Here is a 25,319-nt window from a genome sequence, read left to right as displayed (position 1 = left end):
TATAACTCACTGGCTACAGTCTTGTCAAACACACATTTCATGTACCCCCCCTTACACACACACAATATACTTATTAGCACACAGAACTTGTGCATCCCCCAGCCCCCACACAAACACACCCTGCCAGGGACGATTTAAGGAAAAAAAGAGATGGGGCAGAGAGGGAGGGTGAAACAGGCATAGTAAGAACAGATTAAAGAGAGAGGAAAAGAAGGCATGAAGAAAAGAGAGAAACATGTGAGAGAGAAAAAATCAGAGAGGGAAAGAAGAAAAGAGGTAAAGAATGCTGGAAAAGCAGTTTGAGGGGAGAGAGAGAGAGAGAGAGAGAGAGAGAGAGAGAGAGAGAGAGAAAGAGAGAGAAAGAAAGAGAGAAAGAAAGAAAGAAAGAAAGAGAGACTGGGAAGTGAGCTTATAGTGGAGCTGGCAGGTTACTATGGCATGAGAGGAATTCTGCTGCCTGCGCTGGCCTACCTCACTACCTCACGAGGCTGGAGGAAACACTCCCAACACGTGTGAACAACCTGTGCAGTCTCTCCTGCTCTCTGGAAACCGCTGCTTTTACTCCCCCCCCCCCCCCCCCCGCCAGACTCACCTTTCATCTTCACTGCTCTTACCTTTATCTCAGTGCTCTTCTCTGGGATCTGTCGTCATTTTATCTCTCTTCTCTCGCTCTCTCTGGAGCTGCTTTACTCTGCTTTGTTCGATCTCCATCTCTTCCATTTACCCAGCCTTTAGTTCCACCGTTTCCCCGTCGCCCCTCCCTCCCAGTCGGCTCTTGAGCACTCATTCTATCTATCTGACTGACTGGTTGCATTCCTGCGCTTCCTTAGTGCTTGCCCTCATTAGCAGCTGACCCAAACCCCAAACCTCAAACCTCTGCCAGCTGTGTGCAACTGTGTATCGCCGCCGCCCCACCCACCCCCCCCCCCCCCCCCGCGCGCGCCATCCACATCTCCTTCCATCCCTGTGCGCTGCAGAGCATTCATATGGATCATGTGTATCCATGCATCATGTATTTATGGGTGCGTTTAGGTTACAAGCATGTGGACTATTTGCATAGGCTTATTTGAATGAACAGGGAACGTGGCTAGACAGTACGCTTTGATTCTTAAAGAGCTTTCTTTACACCTTTCATGTGTGTGTTAGTGCCTCTGTGTGCATGCATCCGAGTATGTGTGTGTGAGTGGGTGGGTAAGCAGAGAAAGGAGCTGGGTGATAGGACTCCGGGGTGGGCAGCCTGTGGAGTTGAGTCCAAACTGCTGGGTCTCAGCTTCCTCATGTATAATCCAATACAACACAAAACGCCAGAGGGTGCTGGGAGGAGAGGACTCAGTCAACAGTGCAGTCAGTTAGTCTGACACACACACACACACACAAAGTGGGTCAAATATGTGCGTGAGAAAGAGCAAACCAAACGGATAGCAGGAGGGGGGAAAAAAACGATAATTGGAGGATTGGAGCTACACCCTCTGACTAAGTTGTCTTGTAATAAAGCTTTGACACATTTCACACCAAATTGCAGTTGTCACAAAGTATCCATGTTTGAACCTTGGAAAATATCACACACACACACACACACACACACACAATCAGGAAGAAAAATGGATCCATATCAAGCAATTAACCACAGCAGTGGAAACTGAGGATACTGTCCACTTCCATTACCCAGGCTGCCTGAAGTGGAGCGGAAGAATGAGTGACAGGCCACACAAGTAATCAATGCAGCTCCGAAGAGGAGCAGGATGGGATTTGGAGGGGTTTTTTTGGGGGGGGGGGGGGGGGGGCTTTGCCAGTCAAAGCTCAGAGGATTTCTGAATGGACCTGAAATAACCCCCAACACTCCGAGGGACCAAACAAAAGCTATGAGTGAGATATTGTTTCTCTCGCTGCTTTAACAAGACAGCGCCTTTTACAGCAAGCTGCATCTTGCTGTTATCTTGTGACAGATTTCTGCAGGACATCTGCTGAGTGTGTGTGTGTGTGTGTGTTTGTGTGTGTGTTCATGAGGAAGAGGGAGAGATTGTGTGGTTGCCCCAGCTTGTGCGGCATGTTCCCTAATGGCTGCAAGATAAGGAATGATAATTAGACGATTCACTTAACACCATTACAGAAAACTATCTAGCTAATTGCCAGGGCAACAGCCTGACTACTGGCGTGACCCTAGGATATGCAGCAGAAATTAGAGGAGAGCGGACTCCAGATGCAAAAAGAAGAGACCAAAGATGCAGGTAATGAAAGGAGGGAAGAGACAAAAAGGAACAGATAACAGAGATAAGAGAGAAAGGAGGAGTAGAAGAAGAAAAAGACAAAAAAAAAACATCAGTCATTCACTTAGCCAAATGGTTTCTGGTGCTCCTAAACAAACAGCTTCAATTCTAGATTCAAGTGTGGAGCATCCAGGCTAGGCTAGGCTAACACCTGCTTGACCTCTGTGGCCTCTGAGACATCAGTCAGAGGACGTCGTGGTGAGACTGCAATGTAGGCACGGAGGAAGAGCACCTCTAGTAATGATGAAACACACACACACACACACACACACACACACACAGCTTTCTCAACAACTCTCCAGTGTCACCTCTGGGCTCCGAGGCCCACTGCGGTTGCCCTTCAGCAGGGCGGGCAGCTTGGGGAGGGCGAGGTGTCAAGTTTCGCCCCCGCCATCTGCACACACACACCCAGTCCTCGTCCTCCTCTGGCTCTTCCTCCTGCAGCTTAGCGACAGTCAATGCAGCCAGCAGCAGCTGATTCAGCACAACTGTGGCCCACTCCCGTGCTACACCTGCTACTAGCACTGCAGCTTACACTACGCCTGAGAGGCTAACTCGCAGAGCCTATTCAAGGGTAAATTGGCTGCGATGTGCAGCGATGGTGAGAGCGATGAACATCACACAGGCACTGGCTGAACTTCTAATGCTTCTGCTTTAGATGAGGAGAGGCAATGGGGCCCATAATAACGGGTGGAGCATATCTATTGCCTAATAAAGAAGTGGTAGAGATGCAGGATGGGAGGAAAAGTTGCACAAGCCGTTTCAAAAAAATAAATTAAAAAGTTGACCTCGGTGATGACCCGAAGCTCGATAAAACGCATGGCGTATGATCCCGCACTGCTGCACTTACGTCCACTGAATCCTCTTCATGTGAAATGTTAAGTCGACCAAGTGCACAGCTAGGACATGTGGTGGTATCGTACTCTGTCCAACATGGCCAAAGATGGACAGAGATCCCATCTAGGCTCATGACTCCGAAAACATGGTGTGTATGGTGCTGCTCAGGCAACCATAGCAAAACTGTAGGCTATAGGATAACAGTCAATTTGCAGGGTGAAATCTCTACACTCAAAAGTCAACGCTCAAAGCTGTGTGTGAACTCGCTCTCAGTTTTGGGAAGCTGGAAGGCTTGCTAATAACGCAGGCCTACCCAAAACGAACAGCATGTACATACAATCTGCTTGCTTATCGCTGGTTCCTTTGTGGACAGCTCATGCCAGTATAACCTATCAATGTTACCCTGATTATCAATTCACCAAGCAAAATTCCAGAAATAGGCTAACATGATGGCTTTCAACCGAGCTTGAGCTTTCAGTGAGGCTATGGATTCACCATCGGTGGCTGGCTGGAGGCTTCGAAGACAGGCTGGGCTGGGGGGTCTCGTGAGGGTTTTACAGGGAGGGTTAGGGGCGCTGGAGCCAAACGCTAATGTGATTACACGTTTGCGTGGGACTTAGCCGCCCCGGTGCTGGGGGGGGCTGGAATGGACTCACTGTGGCTGAGCCCAATCAGTGAGCGGAGCCCTCTAGGCACCAGACCATCAGCATAAGTATCAAAAGTCATGAGGAGCCCAAAGCCTTTTCATTACGCCCTCCTTCACGTCCCCACTCCACCCCTCCAATACAGTGTGTGTGTGTGTGTGTGTGTGTGTCCTGCCTGTGAGATGCAACCTAACTCGAGTGCTACTTTAGGCCACAGATTAATTTATTAAGGTCAGCAAAAGGAGAAACACATATGACTGAACAGAGCAAATAAAATTCAGCAACACTCCCTCATCCCCACCCCCCCCAGACCTTCAGTGTGTAATCTCTCTTCTGGCACCCCTTGAATTTGTCCATCCGTTCCTCTCCTCCTCCTGATGATGATGATGGAGGGATAGAAAGCTGATGAGCGCAGATATGAAGGAGAAACAAAACCTTATCTGATATCTGAGCTCAGGGGAGGGAAAAAAAAAAAAAAAAAAAACACTCCATCATTCACTTTTCACATGGGGAGTGCGGGGTCAGCAATGGTATGGAGAAGGGGAGGGAGTGAGAGGGAGAGAGAGAGAAAAAAAAGAAAGAAAAAAAGGCTGGGAAAGCAAGAAAGAGAAAGAATGCATTCTTGTGAAAAGGATTAGCAACATAGATAAATCTAATCTTAAAGAAATGACATGAAACAAACTTGGCAAACAAAAACAAAACAGAATCACACTTACAAACAGCCACATTGACTATTTTGTGTGTGGTCTCACGTAGGCTTGGGCTCTGCTAGGGTTCATTCGGTTGACTTCTGCTGTATACGCCCTGAAGCCCTCTGGTTCATTGCCTCCGAGTCTCTGGCAGCAAGCAAAACCAGCCTCTCAGGCAAAATATCCAATGACCCACCAAACACGGCAGAACTTACATCCTCTTTCAACCATCCAATCACACACAGACACACACACACAGGGCCGGATTAAGACATTTTGAGGCCTGGGGCTAATTACCAGGATGAGGCCCCTATATCGCCCCGACGCACATCATGACACGCACACAAACCCACGCAAGGTGGACTGTCACATCAGTGCTTTAAAGTCCACAGAACCACTCTATAAATATGATCAGTTTAAAGCTAAGGATAAAATGTATGTGTGTAGTAGACTCAGTGGTGTAGTCCAGGGTATGCAGGTATACGGAGTATATCCACTTATTTTTCAGTCACCCACTTCTCAAAACAGGGCGTTTATCCTGTGCTGTATGGGCTGCTTAAAAATAAATAAAGAGTATACCCACTTCTCCAGGGACCACTACACCACTGAGTAGACTACACTGTAGACAATAATAAACCAATAATGTAAATGTATACATATTTCCATTAATTCAAAAGCAAAAACAAGGCTAAATAGCCAGGGAATGAAATAACGAATTGATTAAGCATATGCCTATTAGTGAAGCAACAGCTTGGCTCCGCGCCCACGTTTCTATGCGAGCCTCACCTGTCATCATTAAAGTAAAAAAAACAAATAACGATCAAGTGAATTCAATATTTTCTACTGGTCTGTGATATAAATGTATTTTCTGCATGATTCCAATCATTTCGAGCAGTTTTATAATCAAAATCGCTGATTTTGCGCATGTCCTGTTCAAACAGACAGAAGACAGCAAGACGATGAGGCAACGACGAGCTGTGCTTCATCTCAGAATGCGCAATAACTCACAAAGTAACTGGATTGAGCGTAGAACCTATTTAGTCCTGCTGATCTGACAAAAAACCTCAGTGAAAACCTCTACACTTATATTTGACCATGACTGCGAAAATGGAAGATTCTATAGCTAAGCTAAAACATTTCACTTAGCTATGTCTAACTGGCTTGCAAATAATGTGTCTACAATGTTCAATGAATTAGCCTAATCTGCAGCGATATGCGTGAGGATAAGAACTCATACATCTTCAATTGCTGAAATAATTTACGTTTTATTAGGCCTATTTAGATGGAACCGGGAAGCTTGGCTTGTAACATGCATCATCGTATTTGAAAGCACGTCATTAAAAGCGTTTATCCCTGTCTTAATGCGATTTGGTGCGAACCAAAGCAAAGTTTAGAAATGTGAATGTATCTTCTTCAGTCTTACTTTGCACTTGAGGCCTTTTGCGATTAGAGGATCACGGTCCACGGACCAGTTTTTTGGCCCCACTCTCGTGCTTTCCTTGACCGGACATTTTCGCGCATTATAATTTGTTTCGCTCTGAATGTTTCTAATGTTATGCGTGGTGCGTTGACTCACTCGACATCGGGCAACCTGAGGCCCCCCTGGTGGCGAGGCCCGGGGCTGCAGCCCCTAAAGCCCATTGCCTTAATCCAGCCCTGCACAAACACACACACACACACGTTGGAAGACATGTCCTTCAGCGACATCCCGGCGGTCAGATTTTTTCAAAGTGATGTCATAGCACCCGACTTGGCTCGCTACACACCATGGATATGTAAAGGTCAGGGAGCCGAGGTCCACATGTTCACCCTCTCTCTGTTTAATCAGTATCCGTGTAGGTTTATGCAAAATGCAAATGGAAAGAACTAAAAAACGCACACACACACACACGTCTTGTTTTCTTCCAGTACAGACTAGTAAATGATCTACAGACGCCAGGAAAGGTCTCTAAACAAGGCCCCTGTACCGAGGGCAATACATTACCAATTAGCCAGCTGGATAACTTGTACTCATTTAGACCTGAAGAGGGAGGGAGGGGGGGGGGTGAGAGGGACAAGGTCAGGATAGGACAGGGAAGAACAGGGCTGTTTCTGCTCCTGCTTCTCAAACTTTGCCCTTGGTTCTGCCTAAAAGCCACTCCAGGAAGCAGTCACTGATCGCTCAAGGTCATTCAACAGAGGAGAGCGGGAGAGAATGAGAACCAGGGGAGGGAGGGGGTGGAGGAGGCTGTGAAACAGAGAGGGGGTGAAAGAGAAAGGGGGAAGGAGAGATGGGGGTGGTAGAGAGTGAGTGAGAACACAAACAAGGACTGGGGAGAAAGAGAAAAAAAAGAGACAGGTTTTTCAACTTTCACTGCAGCGCCTGGCGACCCTGTCGGCATCCCAACACTTTCTCCGGGAGTCACTAAATCAGCTCTCCCTCTCCCTCTCCCTCCCTCGTCGCTCTTCTTCTATCTGCTGATGGATCGACTGCGGAAGCCGGCTCACATTCCATTGACCTTCATCCACCGCTAGGCCACGCACGAGCTGCGTTGTGGTCGCGCTATGCTAAAGCTAACCTAACTGTACAGCAGCACTGGGTAGCACCTGAGTGTGCGCTCAACTTCACAGCCTGGCAATGCTTACCCCAAAACAAACACCTAACTCAGGTAAAAAAGAGGGCAAGGGGGAAAAGGACATGTAAACACACACAAGCACGTAGGCACGTACGTACACACACACACACACACACACACACACACACACACACACACACACACACACACACACACTTAAAATTCCATGAGCACACACATACACAAGCCTAAAGCCCGGTCACCTTCAAGTGTGCAGCTGTGGTACACACACCAGTGCTTGACAGCTGGGGGTGTGTGTGTGTGTGTGTGTGTGTGCGTGTGCGTGTGCGTGTGCGTGTGCGTGTGTTTGTTTGTTTGTTTGTTTTCATTGACTTCCCCCCCACCCCCTCCTCACCTACAGTGCAGCGTGGAGCTGGAATGGTATTCAAATCTCATACAAACAGCCACACTCTCTGGGATTTGGCAGCTAGCGGCTCCACTCCGTCGCTATTTATAGCTGCTTGCTCACTCCCCAATGGGAGTCCACGGTCACAGGCACCAATGGAAACTTTCAACTAAGGGAAGAGGGAGAGGGGCGACGAGGGACACCAGCCATGCAGCCGGGCTCCTTAAAGGGACACAGGTGGAGATGAGGGCCCCTACTGAGTAAGGAGAGGAGTTGGAGGGGCTGAGGGAAGCTTTTGGAAGCTCAGAGGACTCAAGAAAGATTGGGACCGGCCCCTAGATCTGGACCGAACGCGGCTGCCATGTCTGCTCTGCATCACTGTCAGCCAAGTGTAAACAGGGAGGAAGAAGATGTGGGCGAGCTGGGAGGCCCGTGAAGGTGACCAGCGCAATGACCAGCCGGTACGGCCAGCGGTCGCGGGCTCTGTGTGCACGACTGGAAACGCACTGCGTCGGAGAGACACCGCTATCAACTTATTCCCAGGTTGGGCCAAAGTCAAAGTCACGTCACAGAGCTCTACATTCTATGGGTACACATTCTTTACGTACCATAAAGGATCAGGCAAATACTCAACATCAGATGGCTTTCAGGTTTCAGGTACGGTCTGAGAAGCTCTTGTGGCAACACACCCCAGAAGTGTGCACACACCACCACCACCACCACCACCCGCTTGTTTACACACACTGTCAGCACCTAAGCGCCAGCATAGCTCACCAAGGACACGGAGAGATCAAGCAAGCCTGATGTCCCGCACAGATACAGATACAAAAACACACACACACACACACACACACACACAAAAACAAAGAGCAGTACTCAGATTTCCAGCAAGGGGAAAAGTAGAGAACAGGAGGAAGAGGAGGAGGAGGAGGTGGAAGGACAGAGAAACTACACAGAGAGATGAGCAAAAGAGGCACAGCTGTGTGTGTGTGTGTGTGTGTGTGCGCGCGTGTGTAGTAGTCGATCACACTTACCCCGTGCCCTTCATGTAAGAGGAGCAGGAAAGGAGTCTCTAGCTGAAGAAGTCCCTTTGAATGGCGCAAGAGCGAGGAAAGGGAGGGACAGACCGATAGAGAGAAAGAGCCAAAGAAGAAAAGCGAAAGAAAAGAGAGCCTCCAGCTTGTGCTTCCTCTTGCCCCCCATCCCACCAGCAGTCGACACAGCGCAGGGAACTCAATCAGACATTACAGTTTTTAAAAAAAAAAGGAGTCCAGAGACAACAAGAGGACAACCACCTCTCCTCACCCTTGTACTATCACAACTCCTCCTGCTCTGCCCCCCTTCCTGGTTTAAACACAAACACACACACACACACACACATACACACAGAGCCCTCTCCTTTTTCTCTGAGAGTGTGTGTGTGTGTGTGTGAGCGTGTGTGTGCCTGCGCGTCTCCCCTCTGGCTGCACTGATAGATGAGACTGCCGTCTGCCCCGGCGAGTCCAGCGTTTGCCTTTCATCTGACCCTGTGCTGTGCTGTTCTGTTCTGCCTTGGACAACAGCGGGAAGCCGCCGAGTAGAGAGAAACAGAGAGTGACAGAGAAGGAAGGGGAGAGAGAGAGAGGGAGAGAGAAAGAGGGGATAAAGAGCAAGTGGAATGGCAGCTCCGGCAACAATCACTCTCGAGTCCCGGACAAAAATCTGCCTGTTCCCCTGCTTGCTTTCCCTTTAACACTCCTAAGTAATCAATCTAGCCTGCTACGCGATACTCACGGCACTGCCTCTCCCCACTCCCCTGCACTCCCGCCTTGCTTTGTGGCTGATCCAATCAGAGCACGCAGCCCTCTGCCCCTATTGGCTAAGCCCACCTCCATCACAGACGACAGTACGCCTCCTCCCCTGTTTTCAACCCCACCCCTTCAGCAGACAGCCAACTTCCTGTTTTAAGTTACCTTGAGCTGCAAGATAGGGGTCAGGGAGAGCGCGCGAGAGAGAGAGAGAGAGAGAAAGAGGAAGAGAGCAGAGAAAAAAGCAGAAGAGAACGGCAACTAAAGTTGGAGGATGGCAAAAACAAAAAGGGCTAGAGCTGAAGAAGAGAAGAGAAAGAAAGAAAGAGAAGTGTCCTCTGTGTTCCCTTGCCTCTGCATTGTCTTTCTGAAGCTGCTGTGGGTCCTCAGTCAGTGTGTCTGTCTGTGTCTGTCTGTGTCTGTCTGTCTGATGGGGCGGGCTGCCGAAGACACAAACAACTGGCGGCTCTCTAACAACTGTGCCCTGCTTATTTACAATGTCAAAGTAAATGTCTTCTGAGGCCCCGCCCCCGCCTGCAGCTGCGTGGCTGGCAGGGTGGTGATGCACAAGCCTGGGCGGCTCTGATTGGGCACAGGGGGAGTCAGTGGGACTGCCGCATGTTGCAGTGGCATGATTTAAAGTGGAAAGCGAGGAAAAAAAAATCGGTGGGGGCTGAGCTGCAGCCCTTGTACGTGCATACGTACGTGCATGCGTATGCGTGTTCAGAGAGGCATGCGTGCGCGTGAGCCAGCTTTACTGTTATCCCTCCATCCTTCACCTCCTCGCCTTCCGTACCTCCCACTCTGTCTCTATCTGCCTCTTTTAGACAACACAGAGCCATTCATTATTCTCTCATCATTCACAATACAAATGAAATGCCATTCGGGCAAACATCGCGGGATACGACTGCCAAAACTGTGAATCACCAACCAGCTTTCATGTCCCTGAGTGTGTTTAGACATCTTCTGTGACATTCACAGTGCAACAGCAGAGATTGCACCCAAGGTGAATCAAGGTTCTCAGTCTCTCAGTCTCTCTCTCAGTCTCTCTCTCTCTCTCTCTCTCTCTCTCTCTCGACCTGAGTGGACGTGCGTGTGTGAGCTCCTGAGTGAGTGTGAGTGAGCAAGTGCTACTTCTAATTTTTCTCCCTTTGTGTGTTGTTTATATGTGTTTAATCATTTTAATTATTTTGGTGGCACTTTAGTTTTACAACTACTGCGGTTTTGTTTTAGCTGGGTGTTTGTAAATATCACTTATTGTTTCCCCGTGGAGTCTGCGACCGGCTTGTTGCTGGGAGTATGGCGGCCGCGGGAAGCATGGATTTTGACAAACTAACGCGCCTACATGGTATCAAAGTTGAATGCTCCGCAAGTGTGGAGAATGTTAGTTTGGAGGTTGGAAATTTAATTGGGCACGGTAACGTGAAGTCGGCTTCACGGATGAATAATGCGGTGGTGTTGTTTCTCAACACAATTGAGAACGCTAATGAGGTAATTGTGAGGGGTATAGTACTCAATGATTCCTACATGCCAGTCCTCCCACTCAGTACCCCCGCCAAGAAAGTTATAATTTCAAATGTACCCCCGTTCATCAAAGATGAGCTAATTGTTAAAGAGTTGCAACGTTATGGCAAGCTGGTTTCATCTGTTCGAAAAATCCCTCTGGGATGTAAATCGCCCCTACTTCGACATCTAGTGTCTTTTAGAAGGCAAGCATACATGGTCCTAAATAGTGGCATGGAGGAGATTGAGCTTGTGTTCAAATTAAGGGTGGACGGGTTCGATTATGTGGTGTATGCAACGTCAGACACTGCGTTAAAATGTTTCAGTTGCGGTGGAATAGGACACATCGGGCGTTTTTGTCCCGGTAAAAAGGGCAACACAAAGGAGGACACTCCAGCCAAAACCAATGTGGCTGAGTCCCCCATAGTTGTTCCAACAGACACTGAGGTAGAACCCTCGGAGGATGGGACCGAGGGAAGCGGACTTGAGGGGGGTCTTCAGTCCGTAGTGGATCTGATTGTGCTTTGCCCCGAAGCCGTGGTCGGTGCTTCGGTGCTGATTGAGCCAGCCGTGGCAGAGGTAGCTGCGGCTGGACCAGGTGAAAAGGCTAATGAGAAGGGGCATTCAGTAAAGACACTGACAGTGCCTCAACCGTCAGTGAATGTGGCTCAGGCTGAGGCTATTGACATAGACCCAGTCTTTAAAGTACCGGCGAAGAGAAAGATAGACCCGGTGGAGGTTACCGGGTCTAAAGTGAAAAAAGACACACACACGAGTGGTAATCTGGATAGCGATTGCGAATCCATTGACTCAAACTGGTCCGAGTGTTCGCAGGGAGAGGCACAGCTCTCCAGCGAAGAAACGAAATATACTGCAGAGGCAATTAACAGTTTCCTACGCGACACGAAAGGGTTGCGGAAAGTGGAGGTGGAACTGTATTTTCCTGATTGCTCGCAGTTTGTTAACGATGTTGTCTGTTTCATGAGGGAGGGTGCATTTGAGGATAACGATGTTTTTCGTCTCCGGAAAATATTGAGCAAAATGAGGAAAAAGTTGCGTAATAAAACAACTAAGCATACTTAGTTTATATGTATGTGTAAGGAAGGGTTTTGTATGACTTGTAATATTGTTTGCTCCTGTGTTGGAATAACTGAGCCTGGTTTCAATTGTGTGTTGTAATGAGTGATTTTTGTTTCTGCAAAACAATGGCAAATATTTCTGTGAAAAAACTGTGTGCTCATTTGATGATGATTTTCATTTCCGTTTGTTTTGAATAAGGTGTAAAATACTGTTGGCGTTACTGTTTACAAATAAAAGTTTTTTATAAAATCTCTCTCTCTCTCTCTCTCTCTCTCTCTCTCTCTCTCTCTCTCTCTCTCTCTCTCTCTCTCTCTCTCTCTCTCTCTCTCTCTCTCTCTCTCTCTCTCTCTCTCTCTCTCTCTCTCTCTCTCTCTCTCTCTCTCTCTCTCTCTCTCTCTCTCTCTCTCTCTCTCTCTCTCTCTCTCTCTCTCTCTCTCTCTCTCTCTCTCTCTCTCTCTCTCTCTCTCTCTCTCTCTCTCTCTCTCTCTCTCTCTCTCTCTCTCTCTCTCTCTCTCTCTCTCTCTCTCTCTCTCTCTCTCTCTGGTAGAGGCAATCTGGCCTGCTTATCAGTTCTCACACATAGCCAATCCCGAGAAAAGTCACACAAAGTGACACTACTCTTGAAGGCAAAGGAGCATATGTGTGTGTGGCTTATGGCACAGTGAGGGTGCAACAGACTTGTTAGAATGGTCATGTTACTTTGACCCTTATCACACAACACATGTGGGTACTGTATAAGCTCATGTAACAAGCTCAGGCTAATAAATGACAGTTGACAAGCAGCAGGCCGCCCCTCTGGATGACTGATGCAAACGGCATAGGAACAACAGCAAAACTGTCACAACTTATAAAAACAAAACATTTTCCATTACTTTATACACCAAGGGCCGTATTCACAAAGCCTTTTATCTTACCACTAGGAGTGCTCCTAACTCGCGCTAAAACCTTTTACGTAGGAGTAATTTCTTAAAAGTGATTCACAACGGCTCTGAGACCTACTCATACTAAGGATAATACCAACTCCTAAGCTTCAGATAAAAACTCCGTTGCTATGGATGACGTCGATTCTCATGCACGAGTTTAGAAGGGGTGACAGAAGGCATGATGACAAGTTTGTGCATCCAACGGGAATGACACTTTGCACGATAAGATAATTAGAAAGCGATCAATATATAATATGGCAATTGCATGTAATCAAGGCAGTAATAATTAAAGCACCCAGCAAACTGTTAGGCTACCACTTCAAATATGGCTCTTTTTTTAAATGTGACCTCCAAATTCATTCCCAGCTGTTGTAGTAGCTCTCTGGTTGATGTAGACCTGAAGGAGGTGAAAGTGCCCTTCATGTACAGACAGCAAGAGGTTAAATATATGTTTTATGGGGCATGTACTGTTGGGGCCGTATTCACAAAGAATCTTAGGGCTAAAAGTAGCTCATAAGTGGCGAATTTAGGAGAAACTCCTAAAAATAATGGGCGTGTCAGTCTTAAATGTAGGACTCCTAATTTTTTTTACTAAGAGCAATTCACAAAATATTTTATCCCTAAAAGTAGCACCTAAGTCTAGGACAGCTTAAAACTCCTCATGAGGACTCCTAAATCACTAAGACCTATTCACAAAAAATCGTAAGATGGCTGCAGCCGACTTGGAATTGATAAAAGACATTGCTTAAACCGTGAAGGTAATAATATTGTCGTAGAATTAGCGCGGGATGCAATGACGCCTTTAAACAACGATGTGTCCCGAAGTGAAATGTTTGGAAACATAAAGATAGCCTATTTGGCTTCGCGGTGACAGTGGTTATTGGTCCTGGGACCAGTAGGCTTTCGCTTAGCCTATACGTTTCACGTTCGTTTCGCTTTGATCAATTAAGATTGGAGGGCTTAAAGGGCCGCATGTGCTGATATTTGAAGTGGTCAAGGGCTGGAAATATAATAGCCTTACAGTTTGCTGGGTGCTTTAATTATTACTGCCTTGATTACATGCAATTGCCATATTTTATATTGATCGCTTTATATTTCTCTTAACGTGCAAAGTGTCATTCCCGTTGGATGCACAAACTTGTCATCATGCGTGTGCATTCTGCTAACTGCACTGTCCATAACTATTTAATATGACTTAATTTGAAGCCTAGGTTATTCTCTTATTTTCAGTCGATATAGTGGGATTGTTAGAGAGACGTCACGAATGAGTTTTTAATGAGAGAGCCTGTCAACAACCAATCACCGTCCTCACCCCTTCTAAACTCGTGCATGAGAAGCGACGTCATCCATAGCAACGGAGTTTTTATCTTAAGCTTAGGAGTTGGTATTATCCTTAGTATGAGTAGGTCTCAGAGCCGTTGTGAATCACTTTTAAGAAATTACTCCTACGTAAAAGGTTTTAGCGCGAGTTAGGAGCACTCCTAGTGGTAAGATAAAAGACTTTGTGAATACGGCCCCAGATGTCTAGTTCAGGGGCCGTATTCACAAAGAATCTTAGGGCTAAAAGTAGGGGTGTAAATCACACCCATCATGGCGATTCGATTTAGTATCGATTTCCTGACCCAACGATTCGATTATTTTCGATACTCATGAATACACCACGATACGATTCGATTCGATTAATTTGTTCTTTTTTTTACCTTACAGGCTAGACAATGTTTCAGATTTGAAATAAATCAATGAAAGCTGTTATATCGTTATGCATTTTATTTGAGAAACAACAGCCAATAACAGAAGTAGAAAAGTTGTACTCCACCTAGGCCTATGACAACCTCATTCACTGAAAAATAATAATCCCCCTGTTATAGATTCTGAAAGGCCTTGCATCAAAAAGTACTGTACAAAGTACAAAGTGTTAAGTAACAAAAATAGGCCTATACCACATTCACTATAGAATAACAATACTCAACAAAATCAGTGCAAAAGTGCACTAGCAGCAAACGGTAACAAAAAATAGGCCTGTAGTTAATTCAATTTAAAATGACAATGCTCCACAAAATCAGTGCAATGAGTGCAAATGTGCACTAGTAGCAGCAAATGGTAACAAAAAATACCTCTGTAGGCCTACTTAATTCACTACAAAATACAAATACTCATCAAAGTGCACTAGCAACAAAAAGTAAAAAAAAAAAAAAATGTTTTTTTTTTTTTTAAATCGATACTCTTGCGGACGTGTCGATGCATCGTATCGGCGGCTGTTGGATCGATGCATCGATGCAAAACGATTCTTTTTTACACCCCTAGCTAAAAGTAGCTCATAAGTGGCAAATTTAGGAGAAACTCCTAAAAATAATGGGCGTGTCAGTCTTAAATTTAGGACTCCTAATTTTTTTTACTAAGAGCAATTCACAAAATATTTTATCCCTAAAAGTAGCACCTAAGTCTAGGACAGCTTAAAACTCCTCATGAGGACTCCTAAGTCACTAAGACCTATTCACAAAAAATCGTAAGATGGCTGCAGCCGACTTGGAATTGATAAAAGACATTGCTTAAACCGTGAAGGTATTAATATTGTCGTAGAATTAGCGCGGGATGCAATGACGCCTTTAAACAACGATGTGTCCCGAAGTGAAATGTTTGGAAACATAAAGATAGCCTATTTGGCTTCGCGGAAAACGCAAATGACGACACTGGGAATCATCATTCAGCCGTTTAATTCATCAAACTATCAACGCACTGTAGACCCCACATCATCCAACAGTTTATCCAGTTGCATTTGGACAATCGCCTATTACACAAGATCAAAGTAAATTCCATGGCGATCGCAGGAATGTCCAGTGACGGGACACACATTACAATAATTGCCCCATCCAAAGATGAAGACGTTTTTGTCCACATTTCAACGGAGAGCGGTCTGCAGCAGGTTTTTGAGAACTTACCAGCTGGATGCCACTGGGGTGACAGTGGCTATTGGTCCTGGGACCAGTAGGCTTTCGCTTACGTTTCACGTTCGTTTCGCTTGAAGGGCCGTATGGCTGATATTTGAAGTGGTCAAGGGCTGGAAATATAATAGCCTAACAGTTTGCTGCGTGCTTTAATTATTACTGCCTTGATTACATTGATCGCGTTCTTTTTCTCTTAACCTGCAAAGTGTCATTCCCGTTGGATGCACAAACTTGTCATCATGCGTGTGCATTCTGCTAACTGCACTGTCCATAACTATTTAATATGACTTAATTTGAAGCCTAGCTTATTCTCTTATTTTCAGTTGATATAGTGGGATTGTTAGAGGGACGTCACGAATGAGTTTTTAATGAGAGAGCCTGTCAACAACCAATCACCGTCCTCACCCCTTCTAAACTTGTGCATGAGAAGCGACATCATCCATAGCAACGGAGTTTTTATCTTAAGCTTAGGAGTTGGTATTATCCTTAGTATGAGTAGGTCTCAGAGCCGTTGTGAATCACTTTTAAGAAATTACTCCTACGTAAAAGGTTTTAGCGCGAGTTAGGAGCACTCCTAGTGGTAAGATAAAAGGCTTTGTGAATACGGCCCCAGGTCAGGGGCCGTATTCACAAAGAATCTTAGGGCTAAAAGTAGCTCATAAGTGGCGAATTTAGGAGAAACTCCTAAAAATAATGGGCGTGTCAGTCTTAAATGTAGGACTCCTATTTTTTTTTACTAAGAGCAATTCACAAAATATTTTATCCCTAAAAGTAGCACCTAAGTCTAGGACAGCTTAAAACTCCTGATGAGGACTCCTAAATCACTAAGACCTATTCACAAAAAGTCTTAAAATGGCTGAAGCCAGACGCAACGTATTGGAGACAATGAACGACTCTGAATTGTTGAGAAGATATCACTTAAACCGTGAAGGAATCAACATTTTACTAGAATTAGTGCGGGATGCAATCACGTCTCCAACTAATCGAAACAACCCAATCAGTCCGGAAGTTAAATGTTTGATAACATTAAGATTTTTGGCTACGGGGAAAATGCAACTTTGCAACGAAGACGACTACAGAATAACGCAATCATCAGTAAGCCGATTCATTCATCAAACAATCACCGCACTCTGTAGACCACACATTGTTCAACAGTTTATCCGGTTCCCTTTGGACAATCGCCTACTTCAAAGGATCAAGGTCAATTTCATGGCGATTGCAGGAATGCCCGGTGTCGTGGGTGCCATCGATGGAACACACATTAAAATAATTAGGACGTCTTTGTAATCTGCAAAAAGGTACATTCAATTAATACACAGATAGTGTTTGATCCAAATTTCACAATCATAGATATTGTTGCGAAGTGGCCTGGATCTACTCTACGATTCGCGCATTTTAATGGACAGCGGTCTGCGCCAGGTTTTTGAGCGGCACCATGTACCTGCTGGATGCCACTTGTTGGGTGACAGTGGCCATCCATGCAAGACATGGCTTTTGACACCCTTCCTCAATCCACAACCGGGAGCACAGTTGAACTACAACATGCAAGTACGCATGAGGCCTATTTTGGTGACACAATACCTGTAGCCGCGACGGCTCTTTTAAAGTCCACTCCGCAATCTCCATCCTACATTGTGACTGGAGCGCATACCACCGCTTCTCGCAGTCATCGACAGAGCGACACACGGCAGGGAATGAAGCATTTATGTTAACACATATGTCCTCCCATGCCTCACGCTTCTTTTTTGTGGTCACCCACCAGCCAAATTTAGCTTTTATAACTTCCTTCCTCTCCAGCACACTCTGGGCCAACATGGACAGTTGGTCCTGGGACCAGTTCGACTTTCTCTTACGCAGTGTTGTTTTTGGCAGGCATTTTAGATTTAGTTTTAGTCTTAGTCTTTTTGACGAAATGCTTCTTAGTTTTAGTCCCATTTTAGTCATTTCTATCTTTGAAAGTTTTAGTCTAGTTTTAGTCCGACGAAAACTCAAAAGGTTTTAGTCAAAAATCAAATATACATAAGATGCGTGTATTTATTTAATAGGCCAATACATTTATCATAATGAAGCACACTGATACTGATCTAACTTTCAAAAGGAGGGGAACACAATGTGGCTCCTAGTGCAATTCTACTAAAATATGAGGGGTTGGGGAACAGTAATTATTCTGCCCTAGCAATTACGTGCATGTAAGGCGTAGACAGATAGACAACAATCCAGAGGGTGTATGATGTTCAGGTCTTTACTTTCTGATGCTCTCATTCCCAATGTATTTATTGTAAAACTATAAAACAAACACAAACACAGCAAATTACCATATGTCCAATTTATCCCGTTCAACATGTTTCGTGAATAAGAAGCTACTCACCAGACACGTTAGTTAGCTTAACAGTTGAAAATAGCTATCCCTCCCAACCAAAGGCAAACTACGCTAATTATGAATTGATTTAATTAAATTAACCCTCTTATTAATTACTGCACACCGCACTAACACATCCCACAAACATTACATTTCAACTTACGGACGTTCCACTCCAAAGGTCGGACGATTTGACAGCTTCCATGCAGCTCTTTGAACACGTTAAAATAACTGAATTCTCGCGGGGGAGACGTAATAAATGCACTCAAGGTGCAATACCGGAATGCACCAGTAGGTGTCCTTCTCGGACAACAAATTATGTTAACAAACATATTAACAAATATCAAGTCAGAACACTCTTTTTACGACCACCCGCACCCGGCACATGTTTTGAAACTTTGTTTGTCCACTCACCAACAATTTAGTCTCGTCTAGTTCTCGTCTGACGAAAATGTCTACATTTTTCGTCACATTTTAGTCTTTATATGGCTTTGGTGACTTTCGTCTTAGTCTCATTTTCGTCATGGAAAAAAGGGGTCTGACGACGTCATTTTCGTTTTCGTCTTGCCTGACGAAAACAACACTGCTCTTACGTCTCGCCCTCGTTTCGTCCATTATGACAGGAGGACTTAAAGAGCCGTATGGACTGATATTTGAAGTGTTTAAGGGCTGGAAATATGCCGATTACCTAATAGTTTGCAGGGAGCTTTAATTATTACTTCCTTGATTTCATGCTATTTCCGTGTTTTTTTCGGCAATTTCACTTTCTCTAACGTGCAAAGCGTCATTCTCGTTGGATGCACAAACTTGTCATCATGCGTGTGCATTCTGCTAAGTGCACTATCCATAACTATTTAATATGACTTAATTTGAAGCCTAGGTTATTCTCTTATTTTCTGTTGATTTAGTGGGATCGTTAGGGGGATGTTAGGACTGAGTTTTGAATGAGAGCGCCTGTCAGCAACCAATCACCGTACGCACCGCTTCTAAACTCGTGCATGAGAATGGAAGTCATCCATAGCAACGGAGTTTTTATCTTAAGCTTAGGAGTTGGTATTATCCTTAGTATGAGTAGGTCTCAGAGCCGTTGTGAATCACTTTTAAGAAATTACTCCTACGTAAAAGGTTTTAGCGCGAGTTAGGAGCACTCCTAGTGGTAAGATAAAAGGCTTTGTGAATACGGCCCCAGGTGTTTAAGCACACCTACATATAAACAAGCCAAGTAGATTGATGGCAAATCATAGTTATCAGTTAAGTCCATCAAAATGTAGTATCTACACCTCACAATTACACTAGACTTCTCAAACCAGAGACGATTAACTCTTAAATGTTTCCCAAGTTAAACAAAATACATCCCAACCACCACAGAAAAGGAACCATATTAAAACCACAGAGCGGACCACATCATTAATCAATAAAGAGGTAAATGCAACTTATGTCAGAAGAACTGTCAAGATTTCAATCCACTCTAACCTACCTTTTGAGAACGATCTGTACCATAGCTCGAAGCTCAGATTCTTTTAACCTTTTGTCACACAAAGCGATACGACTTCACGAAATGTAACCATACCTGCACTCAGGTAAACATAGCACTTCTTTAAAAGATTCAAACAAAGGAGCATAAAGAACCAAAGTATCAAGCATAAGAAGCCTACATAGCGAGATACAGCATGTTGTAAATCATTTGTTACGTCAATCGTTTTTTTAAGTCAATGAGCATGTTAACAGAACTTAGGCCTAATAAATTAGCCCACCAAAGTTGTAGCTTCAAAGGAAACGCACTTAACATTGGAAACCTTGACACTAACAAAACAGAAAACCTCACAACAGGCAGTTGGATCGATGAATGAAAATACACGTCCCTGCACTGCTACAGTTAATACAGAGTTCAAGCAAAGCATCGCCTACTACTAGGGCCAATAGTTTTCCGCGAAAACGGAAAACGGACGGAATACGCGGAATGGACCATTCATATCTCATCCAGTCGAAATCTTAACAGGATTGAACCCATCTTTATTACAGCGTATCAACATAAGAACAGAACATAGCTAAATCTCCGCTTAGCATCATGCTAATCACTACTAATAGCACGAGCAGGTAGCCCAAAATTTGGTATTTAATACACGATCCATCACAGTAGCAACTTCATGAAAACCCTTACTTTCATTAAGTATGCACATAATGCCTCACATACAGGTCAAACAATGATGATTTAAGCATTGGAAATGTATAAGGCACAGTATGGTCAACTACTTGGTGACAAACTGAACTCGACAGTATCTTAACTGACTGTGCTGCACGCACGCAAACAGCGTTGCTAGGCAACATCCCTATCAACAGAGTTTTTCATACAGTTAAGGTGCGGAAAGGCATTATAGGCTGTTTTTATTTTTTTGACGCGGAATCACGGAATTACCAAAAACGTGACACGGAATTTGCTTTTTTTTGACGCGGAAAACTATTGGCCCTATACTACAAAGCCAAAGTGTTTATTGTCATTTGTTATTTCCACTACGCCAAAGACACAGGAGCAAAGCACATTCAAATGTGTTAATTCTTTTAAAAGATGACAAATTAATAAGATAGCTAGCTAGCTACAGTTAATCACATTCGTAATTGCAAGTGGGGCTCGAATGATAACATTAACGTTATACGTGAATGTGTACCTACTGCCTGCCCTACTAAAGGCCCTTGCATGCTTCTAAAGGGAGCATGAATTGCTAGGTGCTTACGCGTTGCGTTGGGGGTGTTGACAAGCAATTCACATCCAGAACAAAAGGCTTGCGTAAAATGGCGCAAGTCTAGAAAAAGGGGCCGACGCACGCAAGACGTGAAAAGTCGCGCAAGGGTCACGCAAGGGGCTTGCGCGACCTCTTGCGCTTGCGCTTACGCTTACGTCCCCGAGAATAAATCAGCCTTAAGAGTAACGCTGACCATCAAAGCAGCTATTGTCTAGTCTGGGAAGTCCCGCCCCACTTCTTCCGGCCAAATTGATTTTGCCTCTGCAGTGGGTCTGGTCAACTTCGGATAGCCGTTCATTTCAAGATTTCCAGAATCCTTGGAGCCAATCACAAACTGGCTTTTGGCTACCTGGCGCGCCATTGGCGGATTTAAACTTACCACGGCTACGTTACAAAATCTACTGCACGGAGAGTTTTTAAACATTGGACATGGTGGCCGCCGAAGCACCGCAAAACTTCAATAAGGCAAGTTTTCTTTGAAAACAGAACAGAAACTTGCCCTGAAACAATTCATACAGAAAAAATATGTGTTTGCTTTATTACCGATCGTTGTATCGTTGTATAGTATCGTTGGTCTGATTGGTTAAAGGCGTGTCCAATTACGTGAGAGAAGTGGATCGCTAATGAGTAGTTGGCCAGACTAACTGAGCAAATGGAATGCAGTGAAGGGGCAGGGAATTCCCAGACAAGCTATTGTCATCATTTAACCTATCTTTACCTAACAACATAACGTTAGCAAGCCACCATATCACTCCCTAATCCCCAAATTGACTTTACCTGATATGACCATGTCAGCCACCAACGTAACGCTCATTGAGGTAACGTTAGATGAATTAAAAACAAGTTGACGTGTGTTACTGAATACAGTTGGTGACATTACAGGTCTGTAGAACTTCAGTTGTTGACCAAAATCACTTTAAAGTCAGGCTACGTTTAGGGAACATGCTAGCTGCTGGTCGTTTATAAAATGTTAACTTAGGTAAGGGGAGGGCTAAAGTTAAGTATTCTTGTGTTAACGTTACTTGGCTAAAGCTAACTAGCAACTCGTTTTCTTTATCTCCAAACAATGCGACAATCGAGTTTATCCGACTCAAAACCAATACCAACAATACAATTTCTTCAAGTTAGATGACGTTTTTCTCTGTCAGAAAAAAAATCAACGTTGGGTCACAATATTTGACAGGGTTGGTAGCTAACCGGCTTAACGTTACTATCTAGCAGCTAACAAAGAAACTGTTTGACTTAAGCGAATACCTTATGGTTAGCGTTAGCTAGATCACAAGCAGTCATTTGTGGTTTACTACGCAGTCTTAGCTAAATTATACAGTCTCAGTGTGCAGTATGTTATATACACACACAATGCATTCTTGTCTGTCAGCTTGGTATTATCGATTAAAGAATGGGCAATTCACATAGCGATGATGCCTGAGTGATACAAGTGTTTCGGCTTTTTGTGAACGTAAATAGCTAGTATGTTGGCTAACGTTAGACTACCAGCTTTCGAGTCAAAGGAATAGGCCGGTGATCGAGCTGGCAATTCAGGCCGCATTATCTGTACTTCACATTAAAACAAGCGCTTGGGCGATAATCACATGAAAGTTCCCCTAAAACCTTTGTAAATATGTGGAATGGCACCCTAACCAATAAAGACTAAGTTTGGATCTGTCCTTCAGACCAATCAAACCTCGGACTAGATTCCACCAATCAAGGTTTCTATGAGTTCATGTAGTTTTGAAACTGACGCCATTCGGGCTCCACCAATTCCACATCGTTACGGTGAATACACTGCTTCGAAGAGCCAACATGGTGGACAATGTATACCAGTATCTCGCCGCCTCTATTCCTTACCACTGGCCACCAATAAGCGCTTCAGAGAGCGGGGAGGGAAATGGCGCCTATGTTCATCCTCCAAAACAATCGTCTATTGGATAGAACGGATCATTCAAAGAGAGCCCACCAATTACACTAATTTTCGCGAAATATTACAAATAGTACATATGAATATAAAGACGTGTACCACGACAGCGGTTACTTACTCAGTTTTTGTAAAGGGTTCGCGGTGAAGTCCAGTTCAGTGTAATATTTAATTTATTTAGGCAGCAACGGGAAACAAGATGGCCGACGATTTGACAACTTCTCCTCAAACCGGAAATAGGGTTACGTATACGCACGTACGTATTTTTCAAAGGATGGCGCTACATTTTTGTGTTGTCATACATTTCTACAAAGATGTTTATGTGATTTCCAAGAAACGTAGATGGGCTCTGGTGTTGTGTTTGGTCCGTCATTTTTGGCGAAATCTTTAAAATGAACCTAAATGCCAAGCCAGAAGTCTCGCTTAAGCCTTCTTGCATCTCAAGCCCTGGAAAAAATAAAGACTACTCGTATTTATATTCTTAAAGGTAGGCCTAATAAAGAAGTGTAACCAAAGACCCCCTTCTAATCTTCTATTGTAATTGTTGTTGGTGACTCAGTTGGTGTCTTTTCAGTTCGCCCCACATCCTAGGGAAATGAGTGAGAAAAGTTTGGCCGACTGGAAAGCGAACACCGGATCACAATGTAAAATATCAAGACTATAATGCATTCTCGCCTACCTCCACTAGGGTACGCCACAAGGACATCAAAATGGGAAGACATTGGTTGGAGCCCTAGACATAGGAGACGGCTGTTCCGTAAGAACAGGTTTCCTATGTATGATCGGAGCTGCAGAGAATGACCTGAGCAGTATGGATCTGAGAAGTTTAAACCTGTCCGGAGGCTGACCTCAGATTTAAGCTTAATCGACATGTTTTCATTCAGTAGTTCAAAGCTCAAAGTTCAAAGTACTTTATTTGTCATTGCCACAAAGACAACGAGACAGTAGAGGCAGCAAAAAGACTTCTTACACAGCTAAATATTAATAAATAACAATTAATAAATAGATTCATAAATATCATACATAAAATAATAATACAAAATAAAAAGCAATTCATCTCCATACCTCCATATTAAGGTGCATCAAGTGTAAGGTTAAAGTGCAGTCCATGGGGGGCGTGGGCCGCGGGGCGGGGCGGGCTGGGCCGGGGGAGATGAAGGGTGGTGGGGGGTGGGGTGGGTGAGCTGTTGAGGAGCCTTAGGCCGAATCTCGATTCTTCTCCTTGCCCCTTTTGCTTAATCTTGTCTTAGTCTTAACTCTAGCACTTGCAAGTGTAAGGGCCAAGGGCTGAGATCTTTCCCCTATGAAATGAGACGCCACTAGGTTTCGGGTACGTCATGCGTGACTGTATGAGCTATGAAACTAGCGATTTAAAAAAAAGTCTAATGAAGAACATGGTTGCAAATATATATGTATACAACTGTGTAGAGCACGAAACAAGACTGTCGTCATTTTTAAATTAATTATAAGCCAAAAATACTTACATGTAGTGTATGTAGCATGATAGCTGGCAAGCTACCATATAAGCCAATGGAGTGGTGGTATACACGCTAATTGTATCCTAAAACTACCGTTTGAAAGCTTCAGTTAAGACCGACAATTCTATGCATCACTCGTGTAGTACATTTCAGATCAAACCGAGTCATTATAAACATATAAAAAGTTGTGTAGATAGCTTTATTCATGTAAAATATTACTCGCTTCAAGCAGCCGTGTTTTTTTGAAAATTCCCAAGCTGGTTTCGCGGTGTGCTCTGGGATAGCCCTTGGAGGACCAAGGTAGCTCTCCGATCATCTCAAAAACGAGGGCCATACACCCCTTAAACTTACCCCTTAATCTAATCAAGTTGGGTATTGAGACACCACTAGCTCTCACATGAACGCGCAATTTCAAGGGTAAGGGGTAAGATAAGGGGTAAGGGGAAGTATTGAGATTGGGCCTTATTGCACAGGGATAGAAGCTCTTTGCCATCCTGGAGGTGCGTGCCTTTTTTGATCTGAACCTTTTCCCTAAAGGGAGTAACAGGAACAGATGATGGGCAGGATGGGAAGGGTCTGTGAGGATGCATTTAGAGCGCTGCAGGCAACGGGAGGAGGAGATGGACAAGATGTCGGGCAGCTCTGCTCCAATGACCCTTCCCGCTGTTTTAATCAGCCTCTGGATGGCTGCCTGCTCCGCCTTTGTACAGCTGTAGGACCACACATTCAGGCAGTATGTAAGCACACTCTCTATAGCGCAGCGGTAGAAGTTATACAGCAGCCTCTGAGGAAGGTGTTCTTTCCTCAACTTCCGGAGGTAAAAGAGGCGTTGCTGGGCCTTCCCCAAAACGGAAGCTGTGTTTTTTACCCAGGACAACTCCTCCGTCAGTGTCTTCACCGTTGATGTAGAGTGGGAGATGGTGATTATGCTGGGAAGACTTCCGGAAGTCAATGATCATCTCTTTCGTTTTCTTTATGTTGAGACTGAGGTTGTGTTTAGAACACCAGACTGCCAGTTTTCCCACTTCTTGCCTGAAGGCAGCCTCATCGTTGTTGGAGATGAGGCCAAGCACTGTTGTATCATCCTTGCATCCTAGTAACTTTGGGGAACCCATCAGTCCATTACCTGAAATGCATTATTACCATAACCCAAAGTCTTTTCAACAAGAAGATCCTCGATTAAAAGTGCT

The 25,319-nt window shown here is 44.7% G+C and overlaps 1 protein-coding gene across 11 annotated transcripts in view; it reads right to left on the bottom strand.

Moving 5' to 3' along the window:
* The window catches only part of nfyc (nuclear transcription factor Y, gamma), a 39,589-nt gene extending 16,713 nt beyond the window's left edge, over positions 1–22,876 (bottom strand). For 2 of the 11 annotated variants that reach the window (XM_080859483.1, XM_080859489.1), the window contains exon 1: positions 22,773–22,876. The gene's annotated coding sequence lies outside the window, so the exon portion shown is untranslated. Of the gene's footprint in view, positions 1–614; positions 742–4,060; positions 4,173–8,432; positions 9,604–22,772 lie in introns of those variants that run through there. The other 9 variants (XM_080859480.1, XM_080859486.1, XM_080859484.1 and 6 more) reach the window with 7 other exon arrangements.
* Between the last annotated feature and the right edge of the window lie 2,443 nt (positions 22,877–25,319).

The sequence above is a fragment of the Sprattus sprattus genome (assembly GCF_963457725.1).
Source record: "Sprattus sprattus genome assembly, chromosome: 20".
Lineage (NCBI taxonomy): Eukaryota > Metazoa > Chordata > Actinopteri > Clupeiformes > Clupeidae > Sprattus > Sprattus sprattus.
The sequence above is the reverse complement of the archived record's forward strand: the minus strand, read 5'-3'. Positions and strand labels throughout refer to the sequence as shown.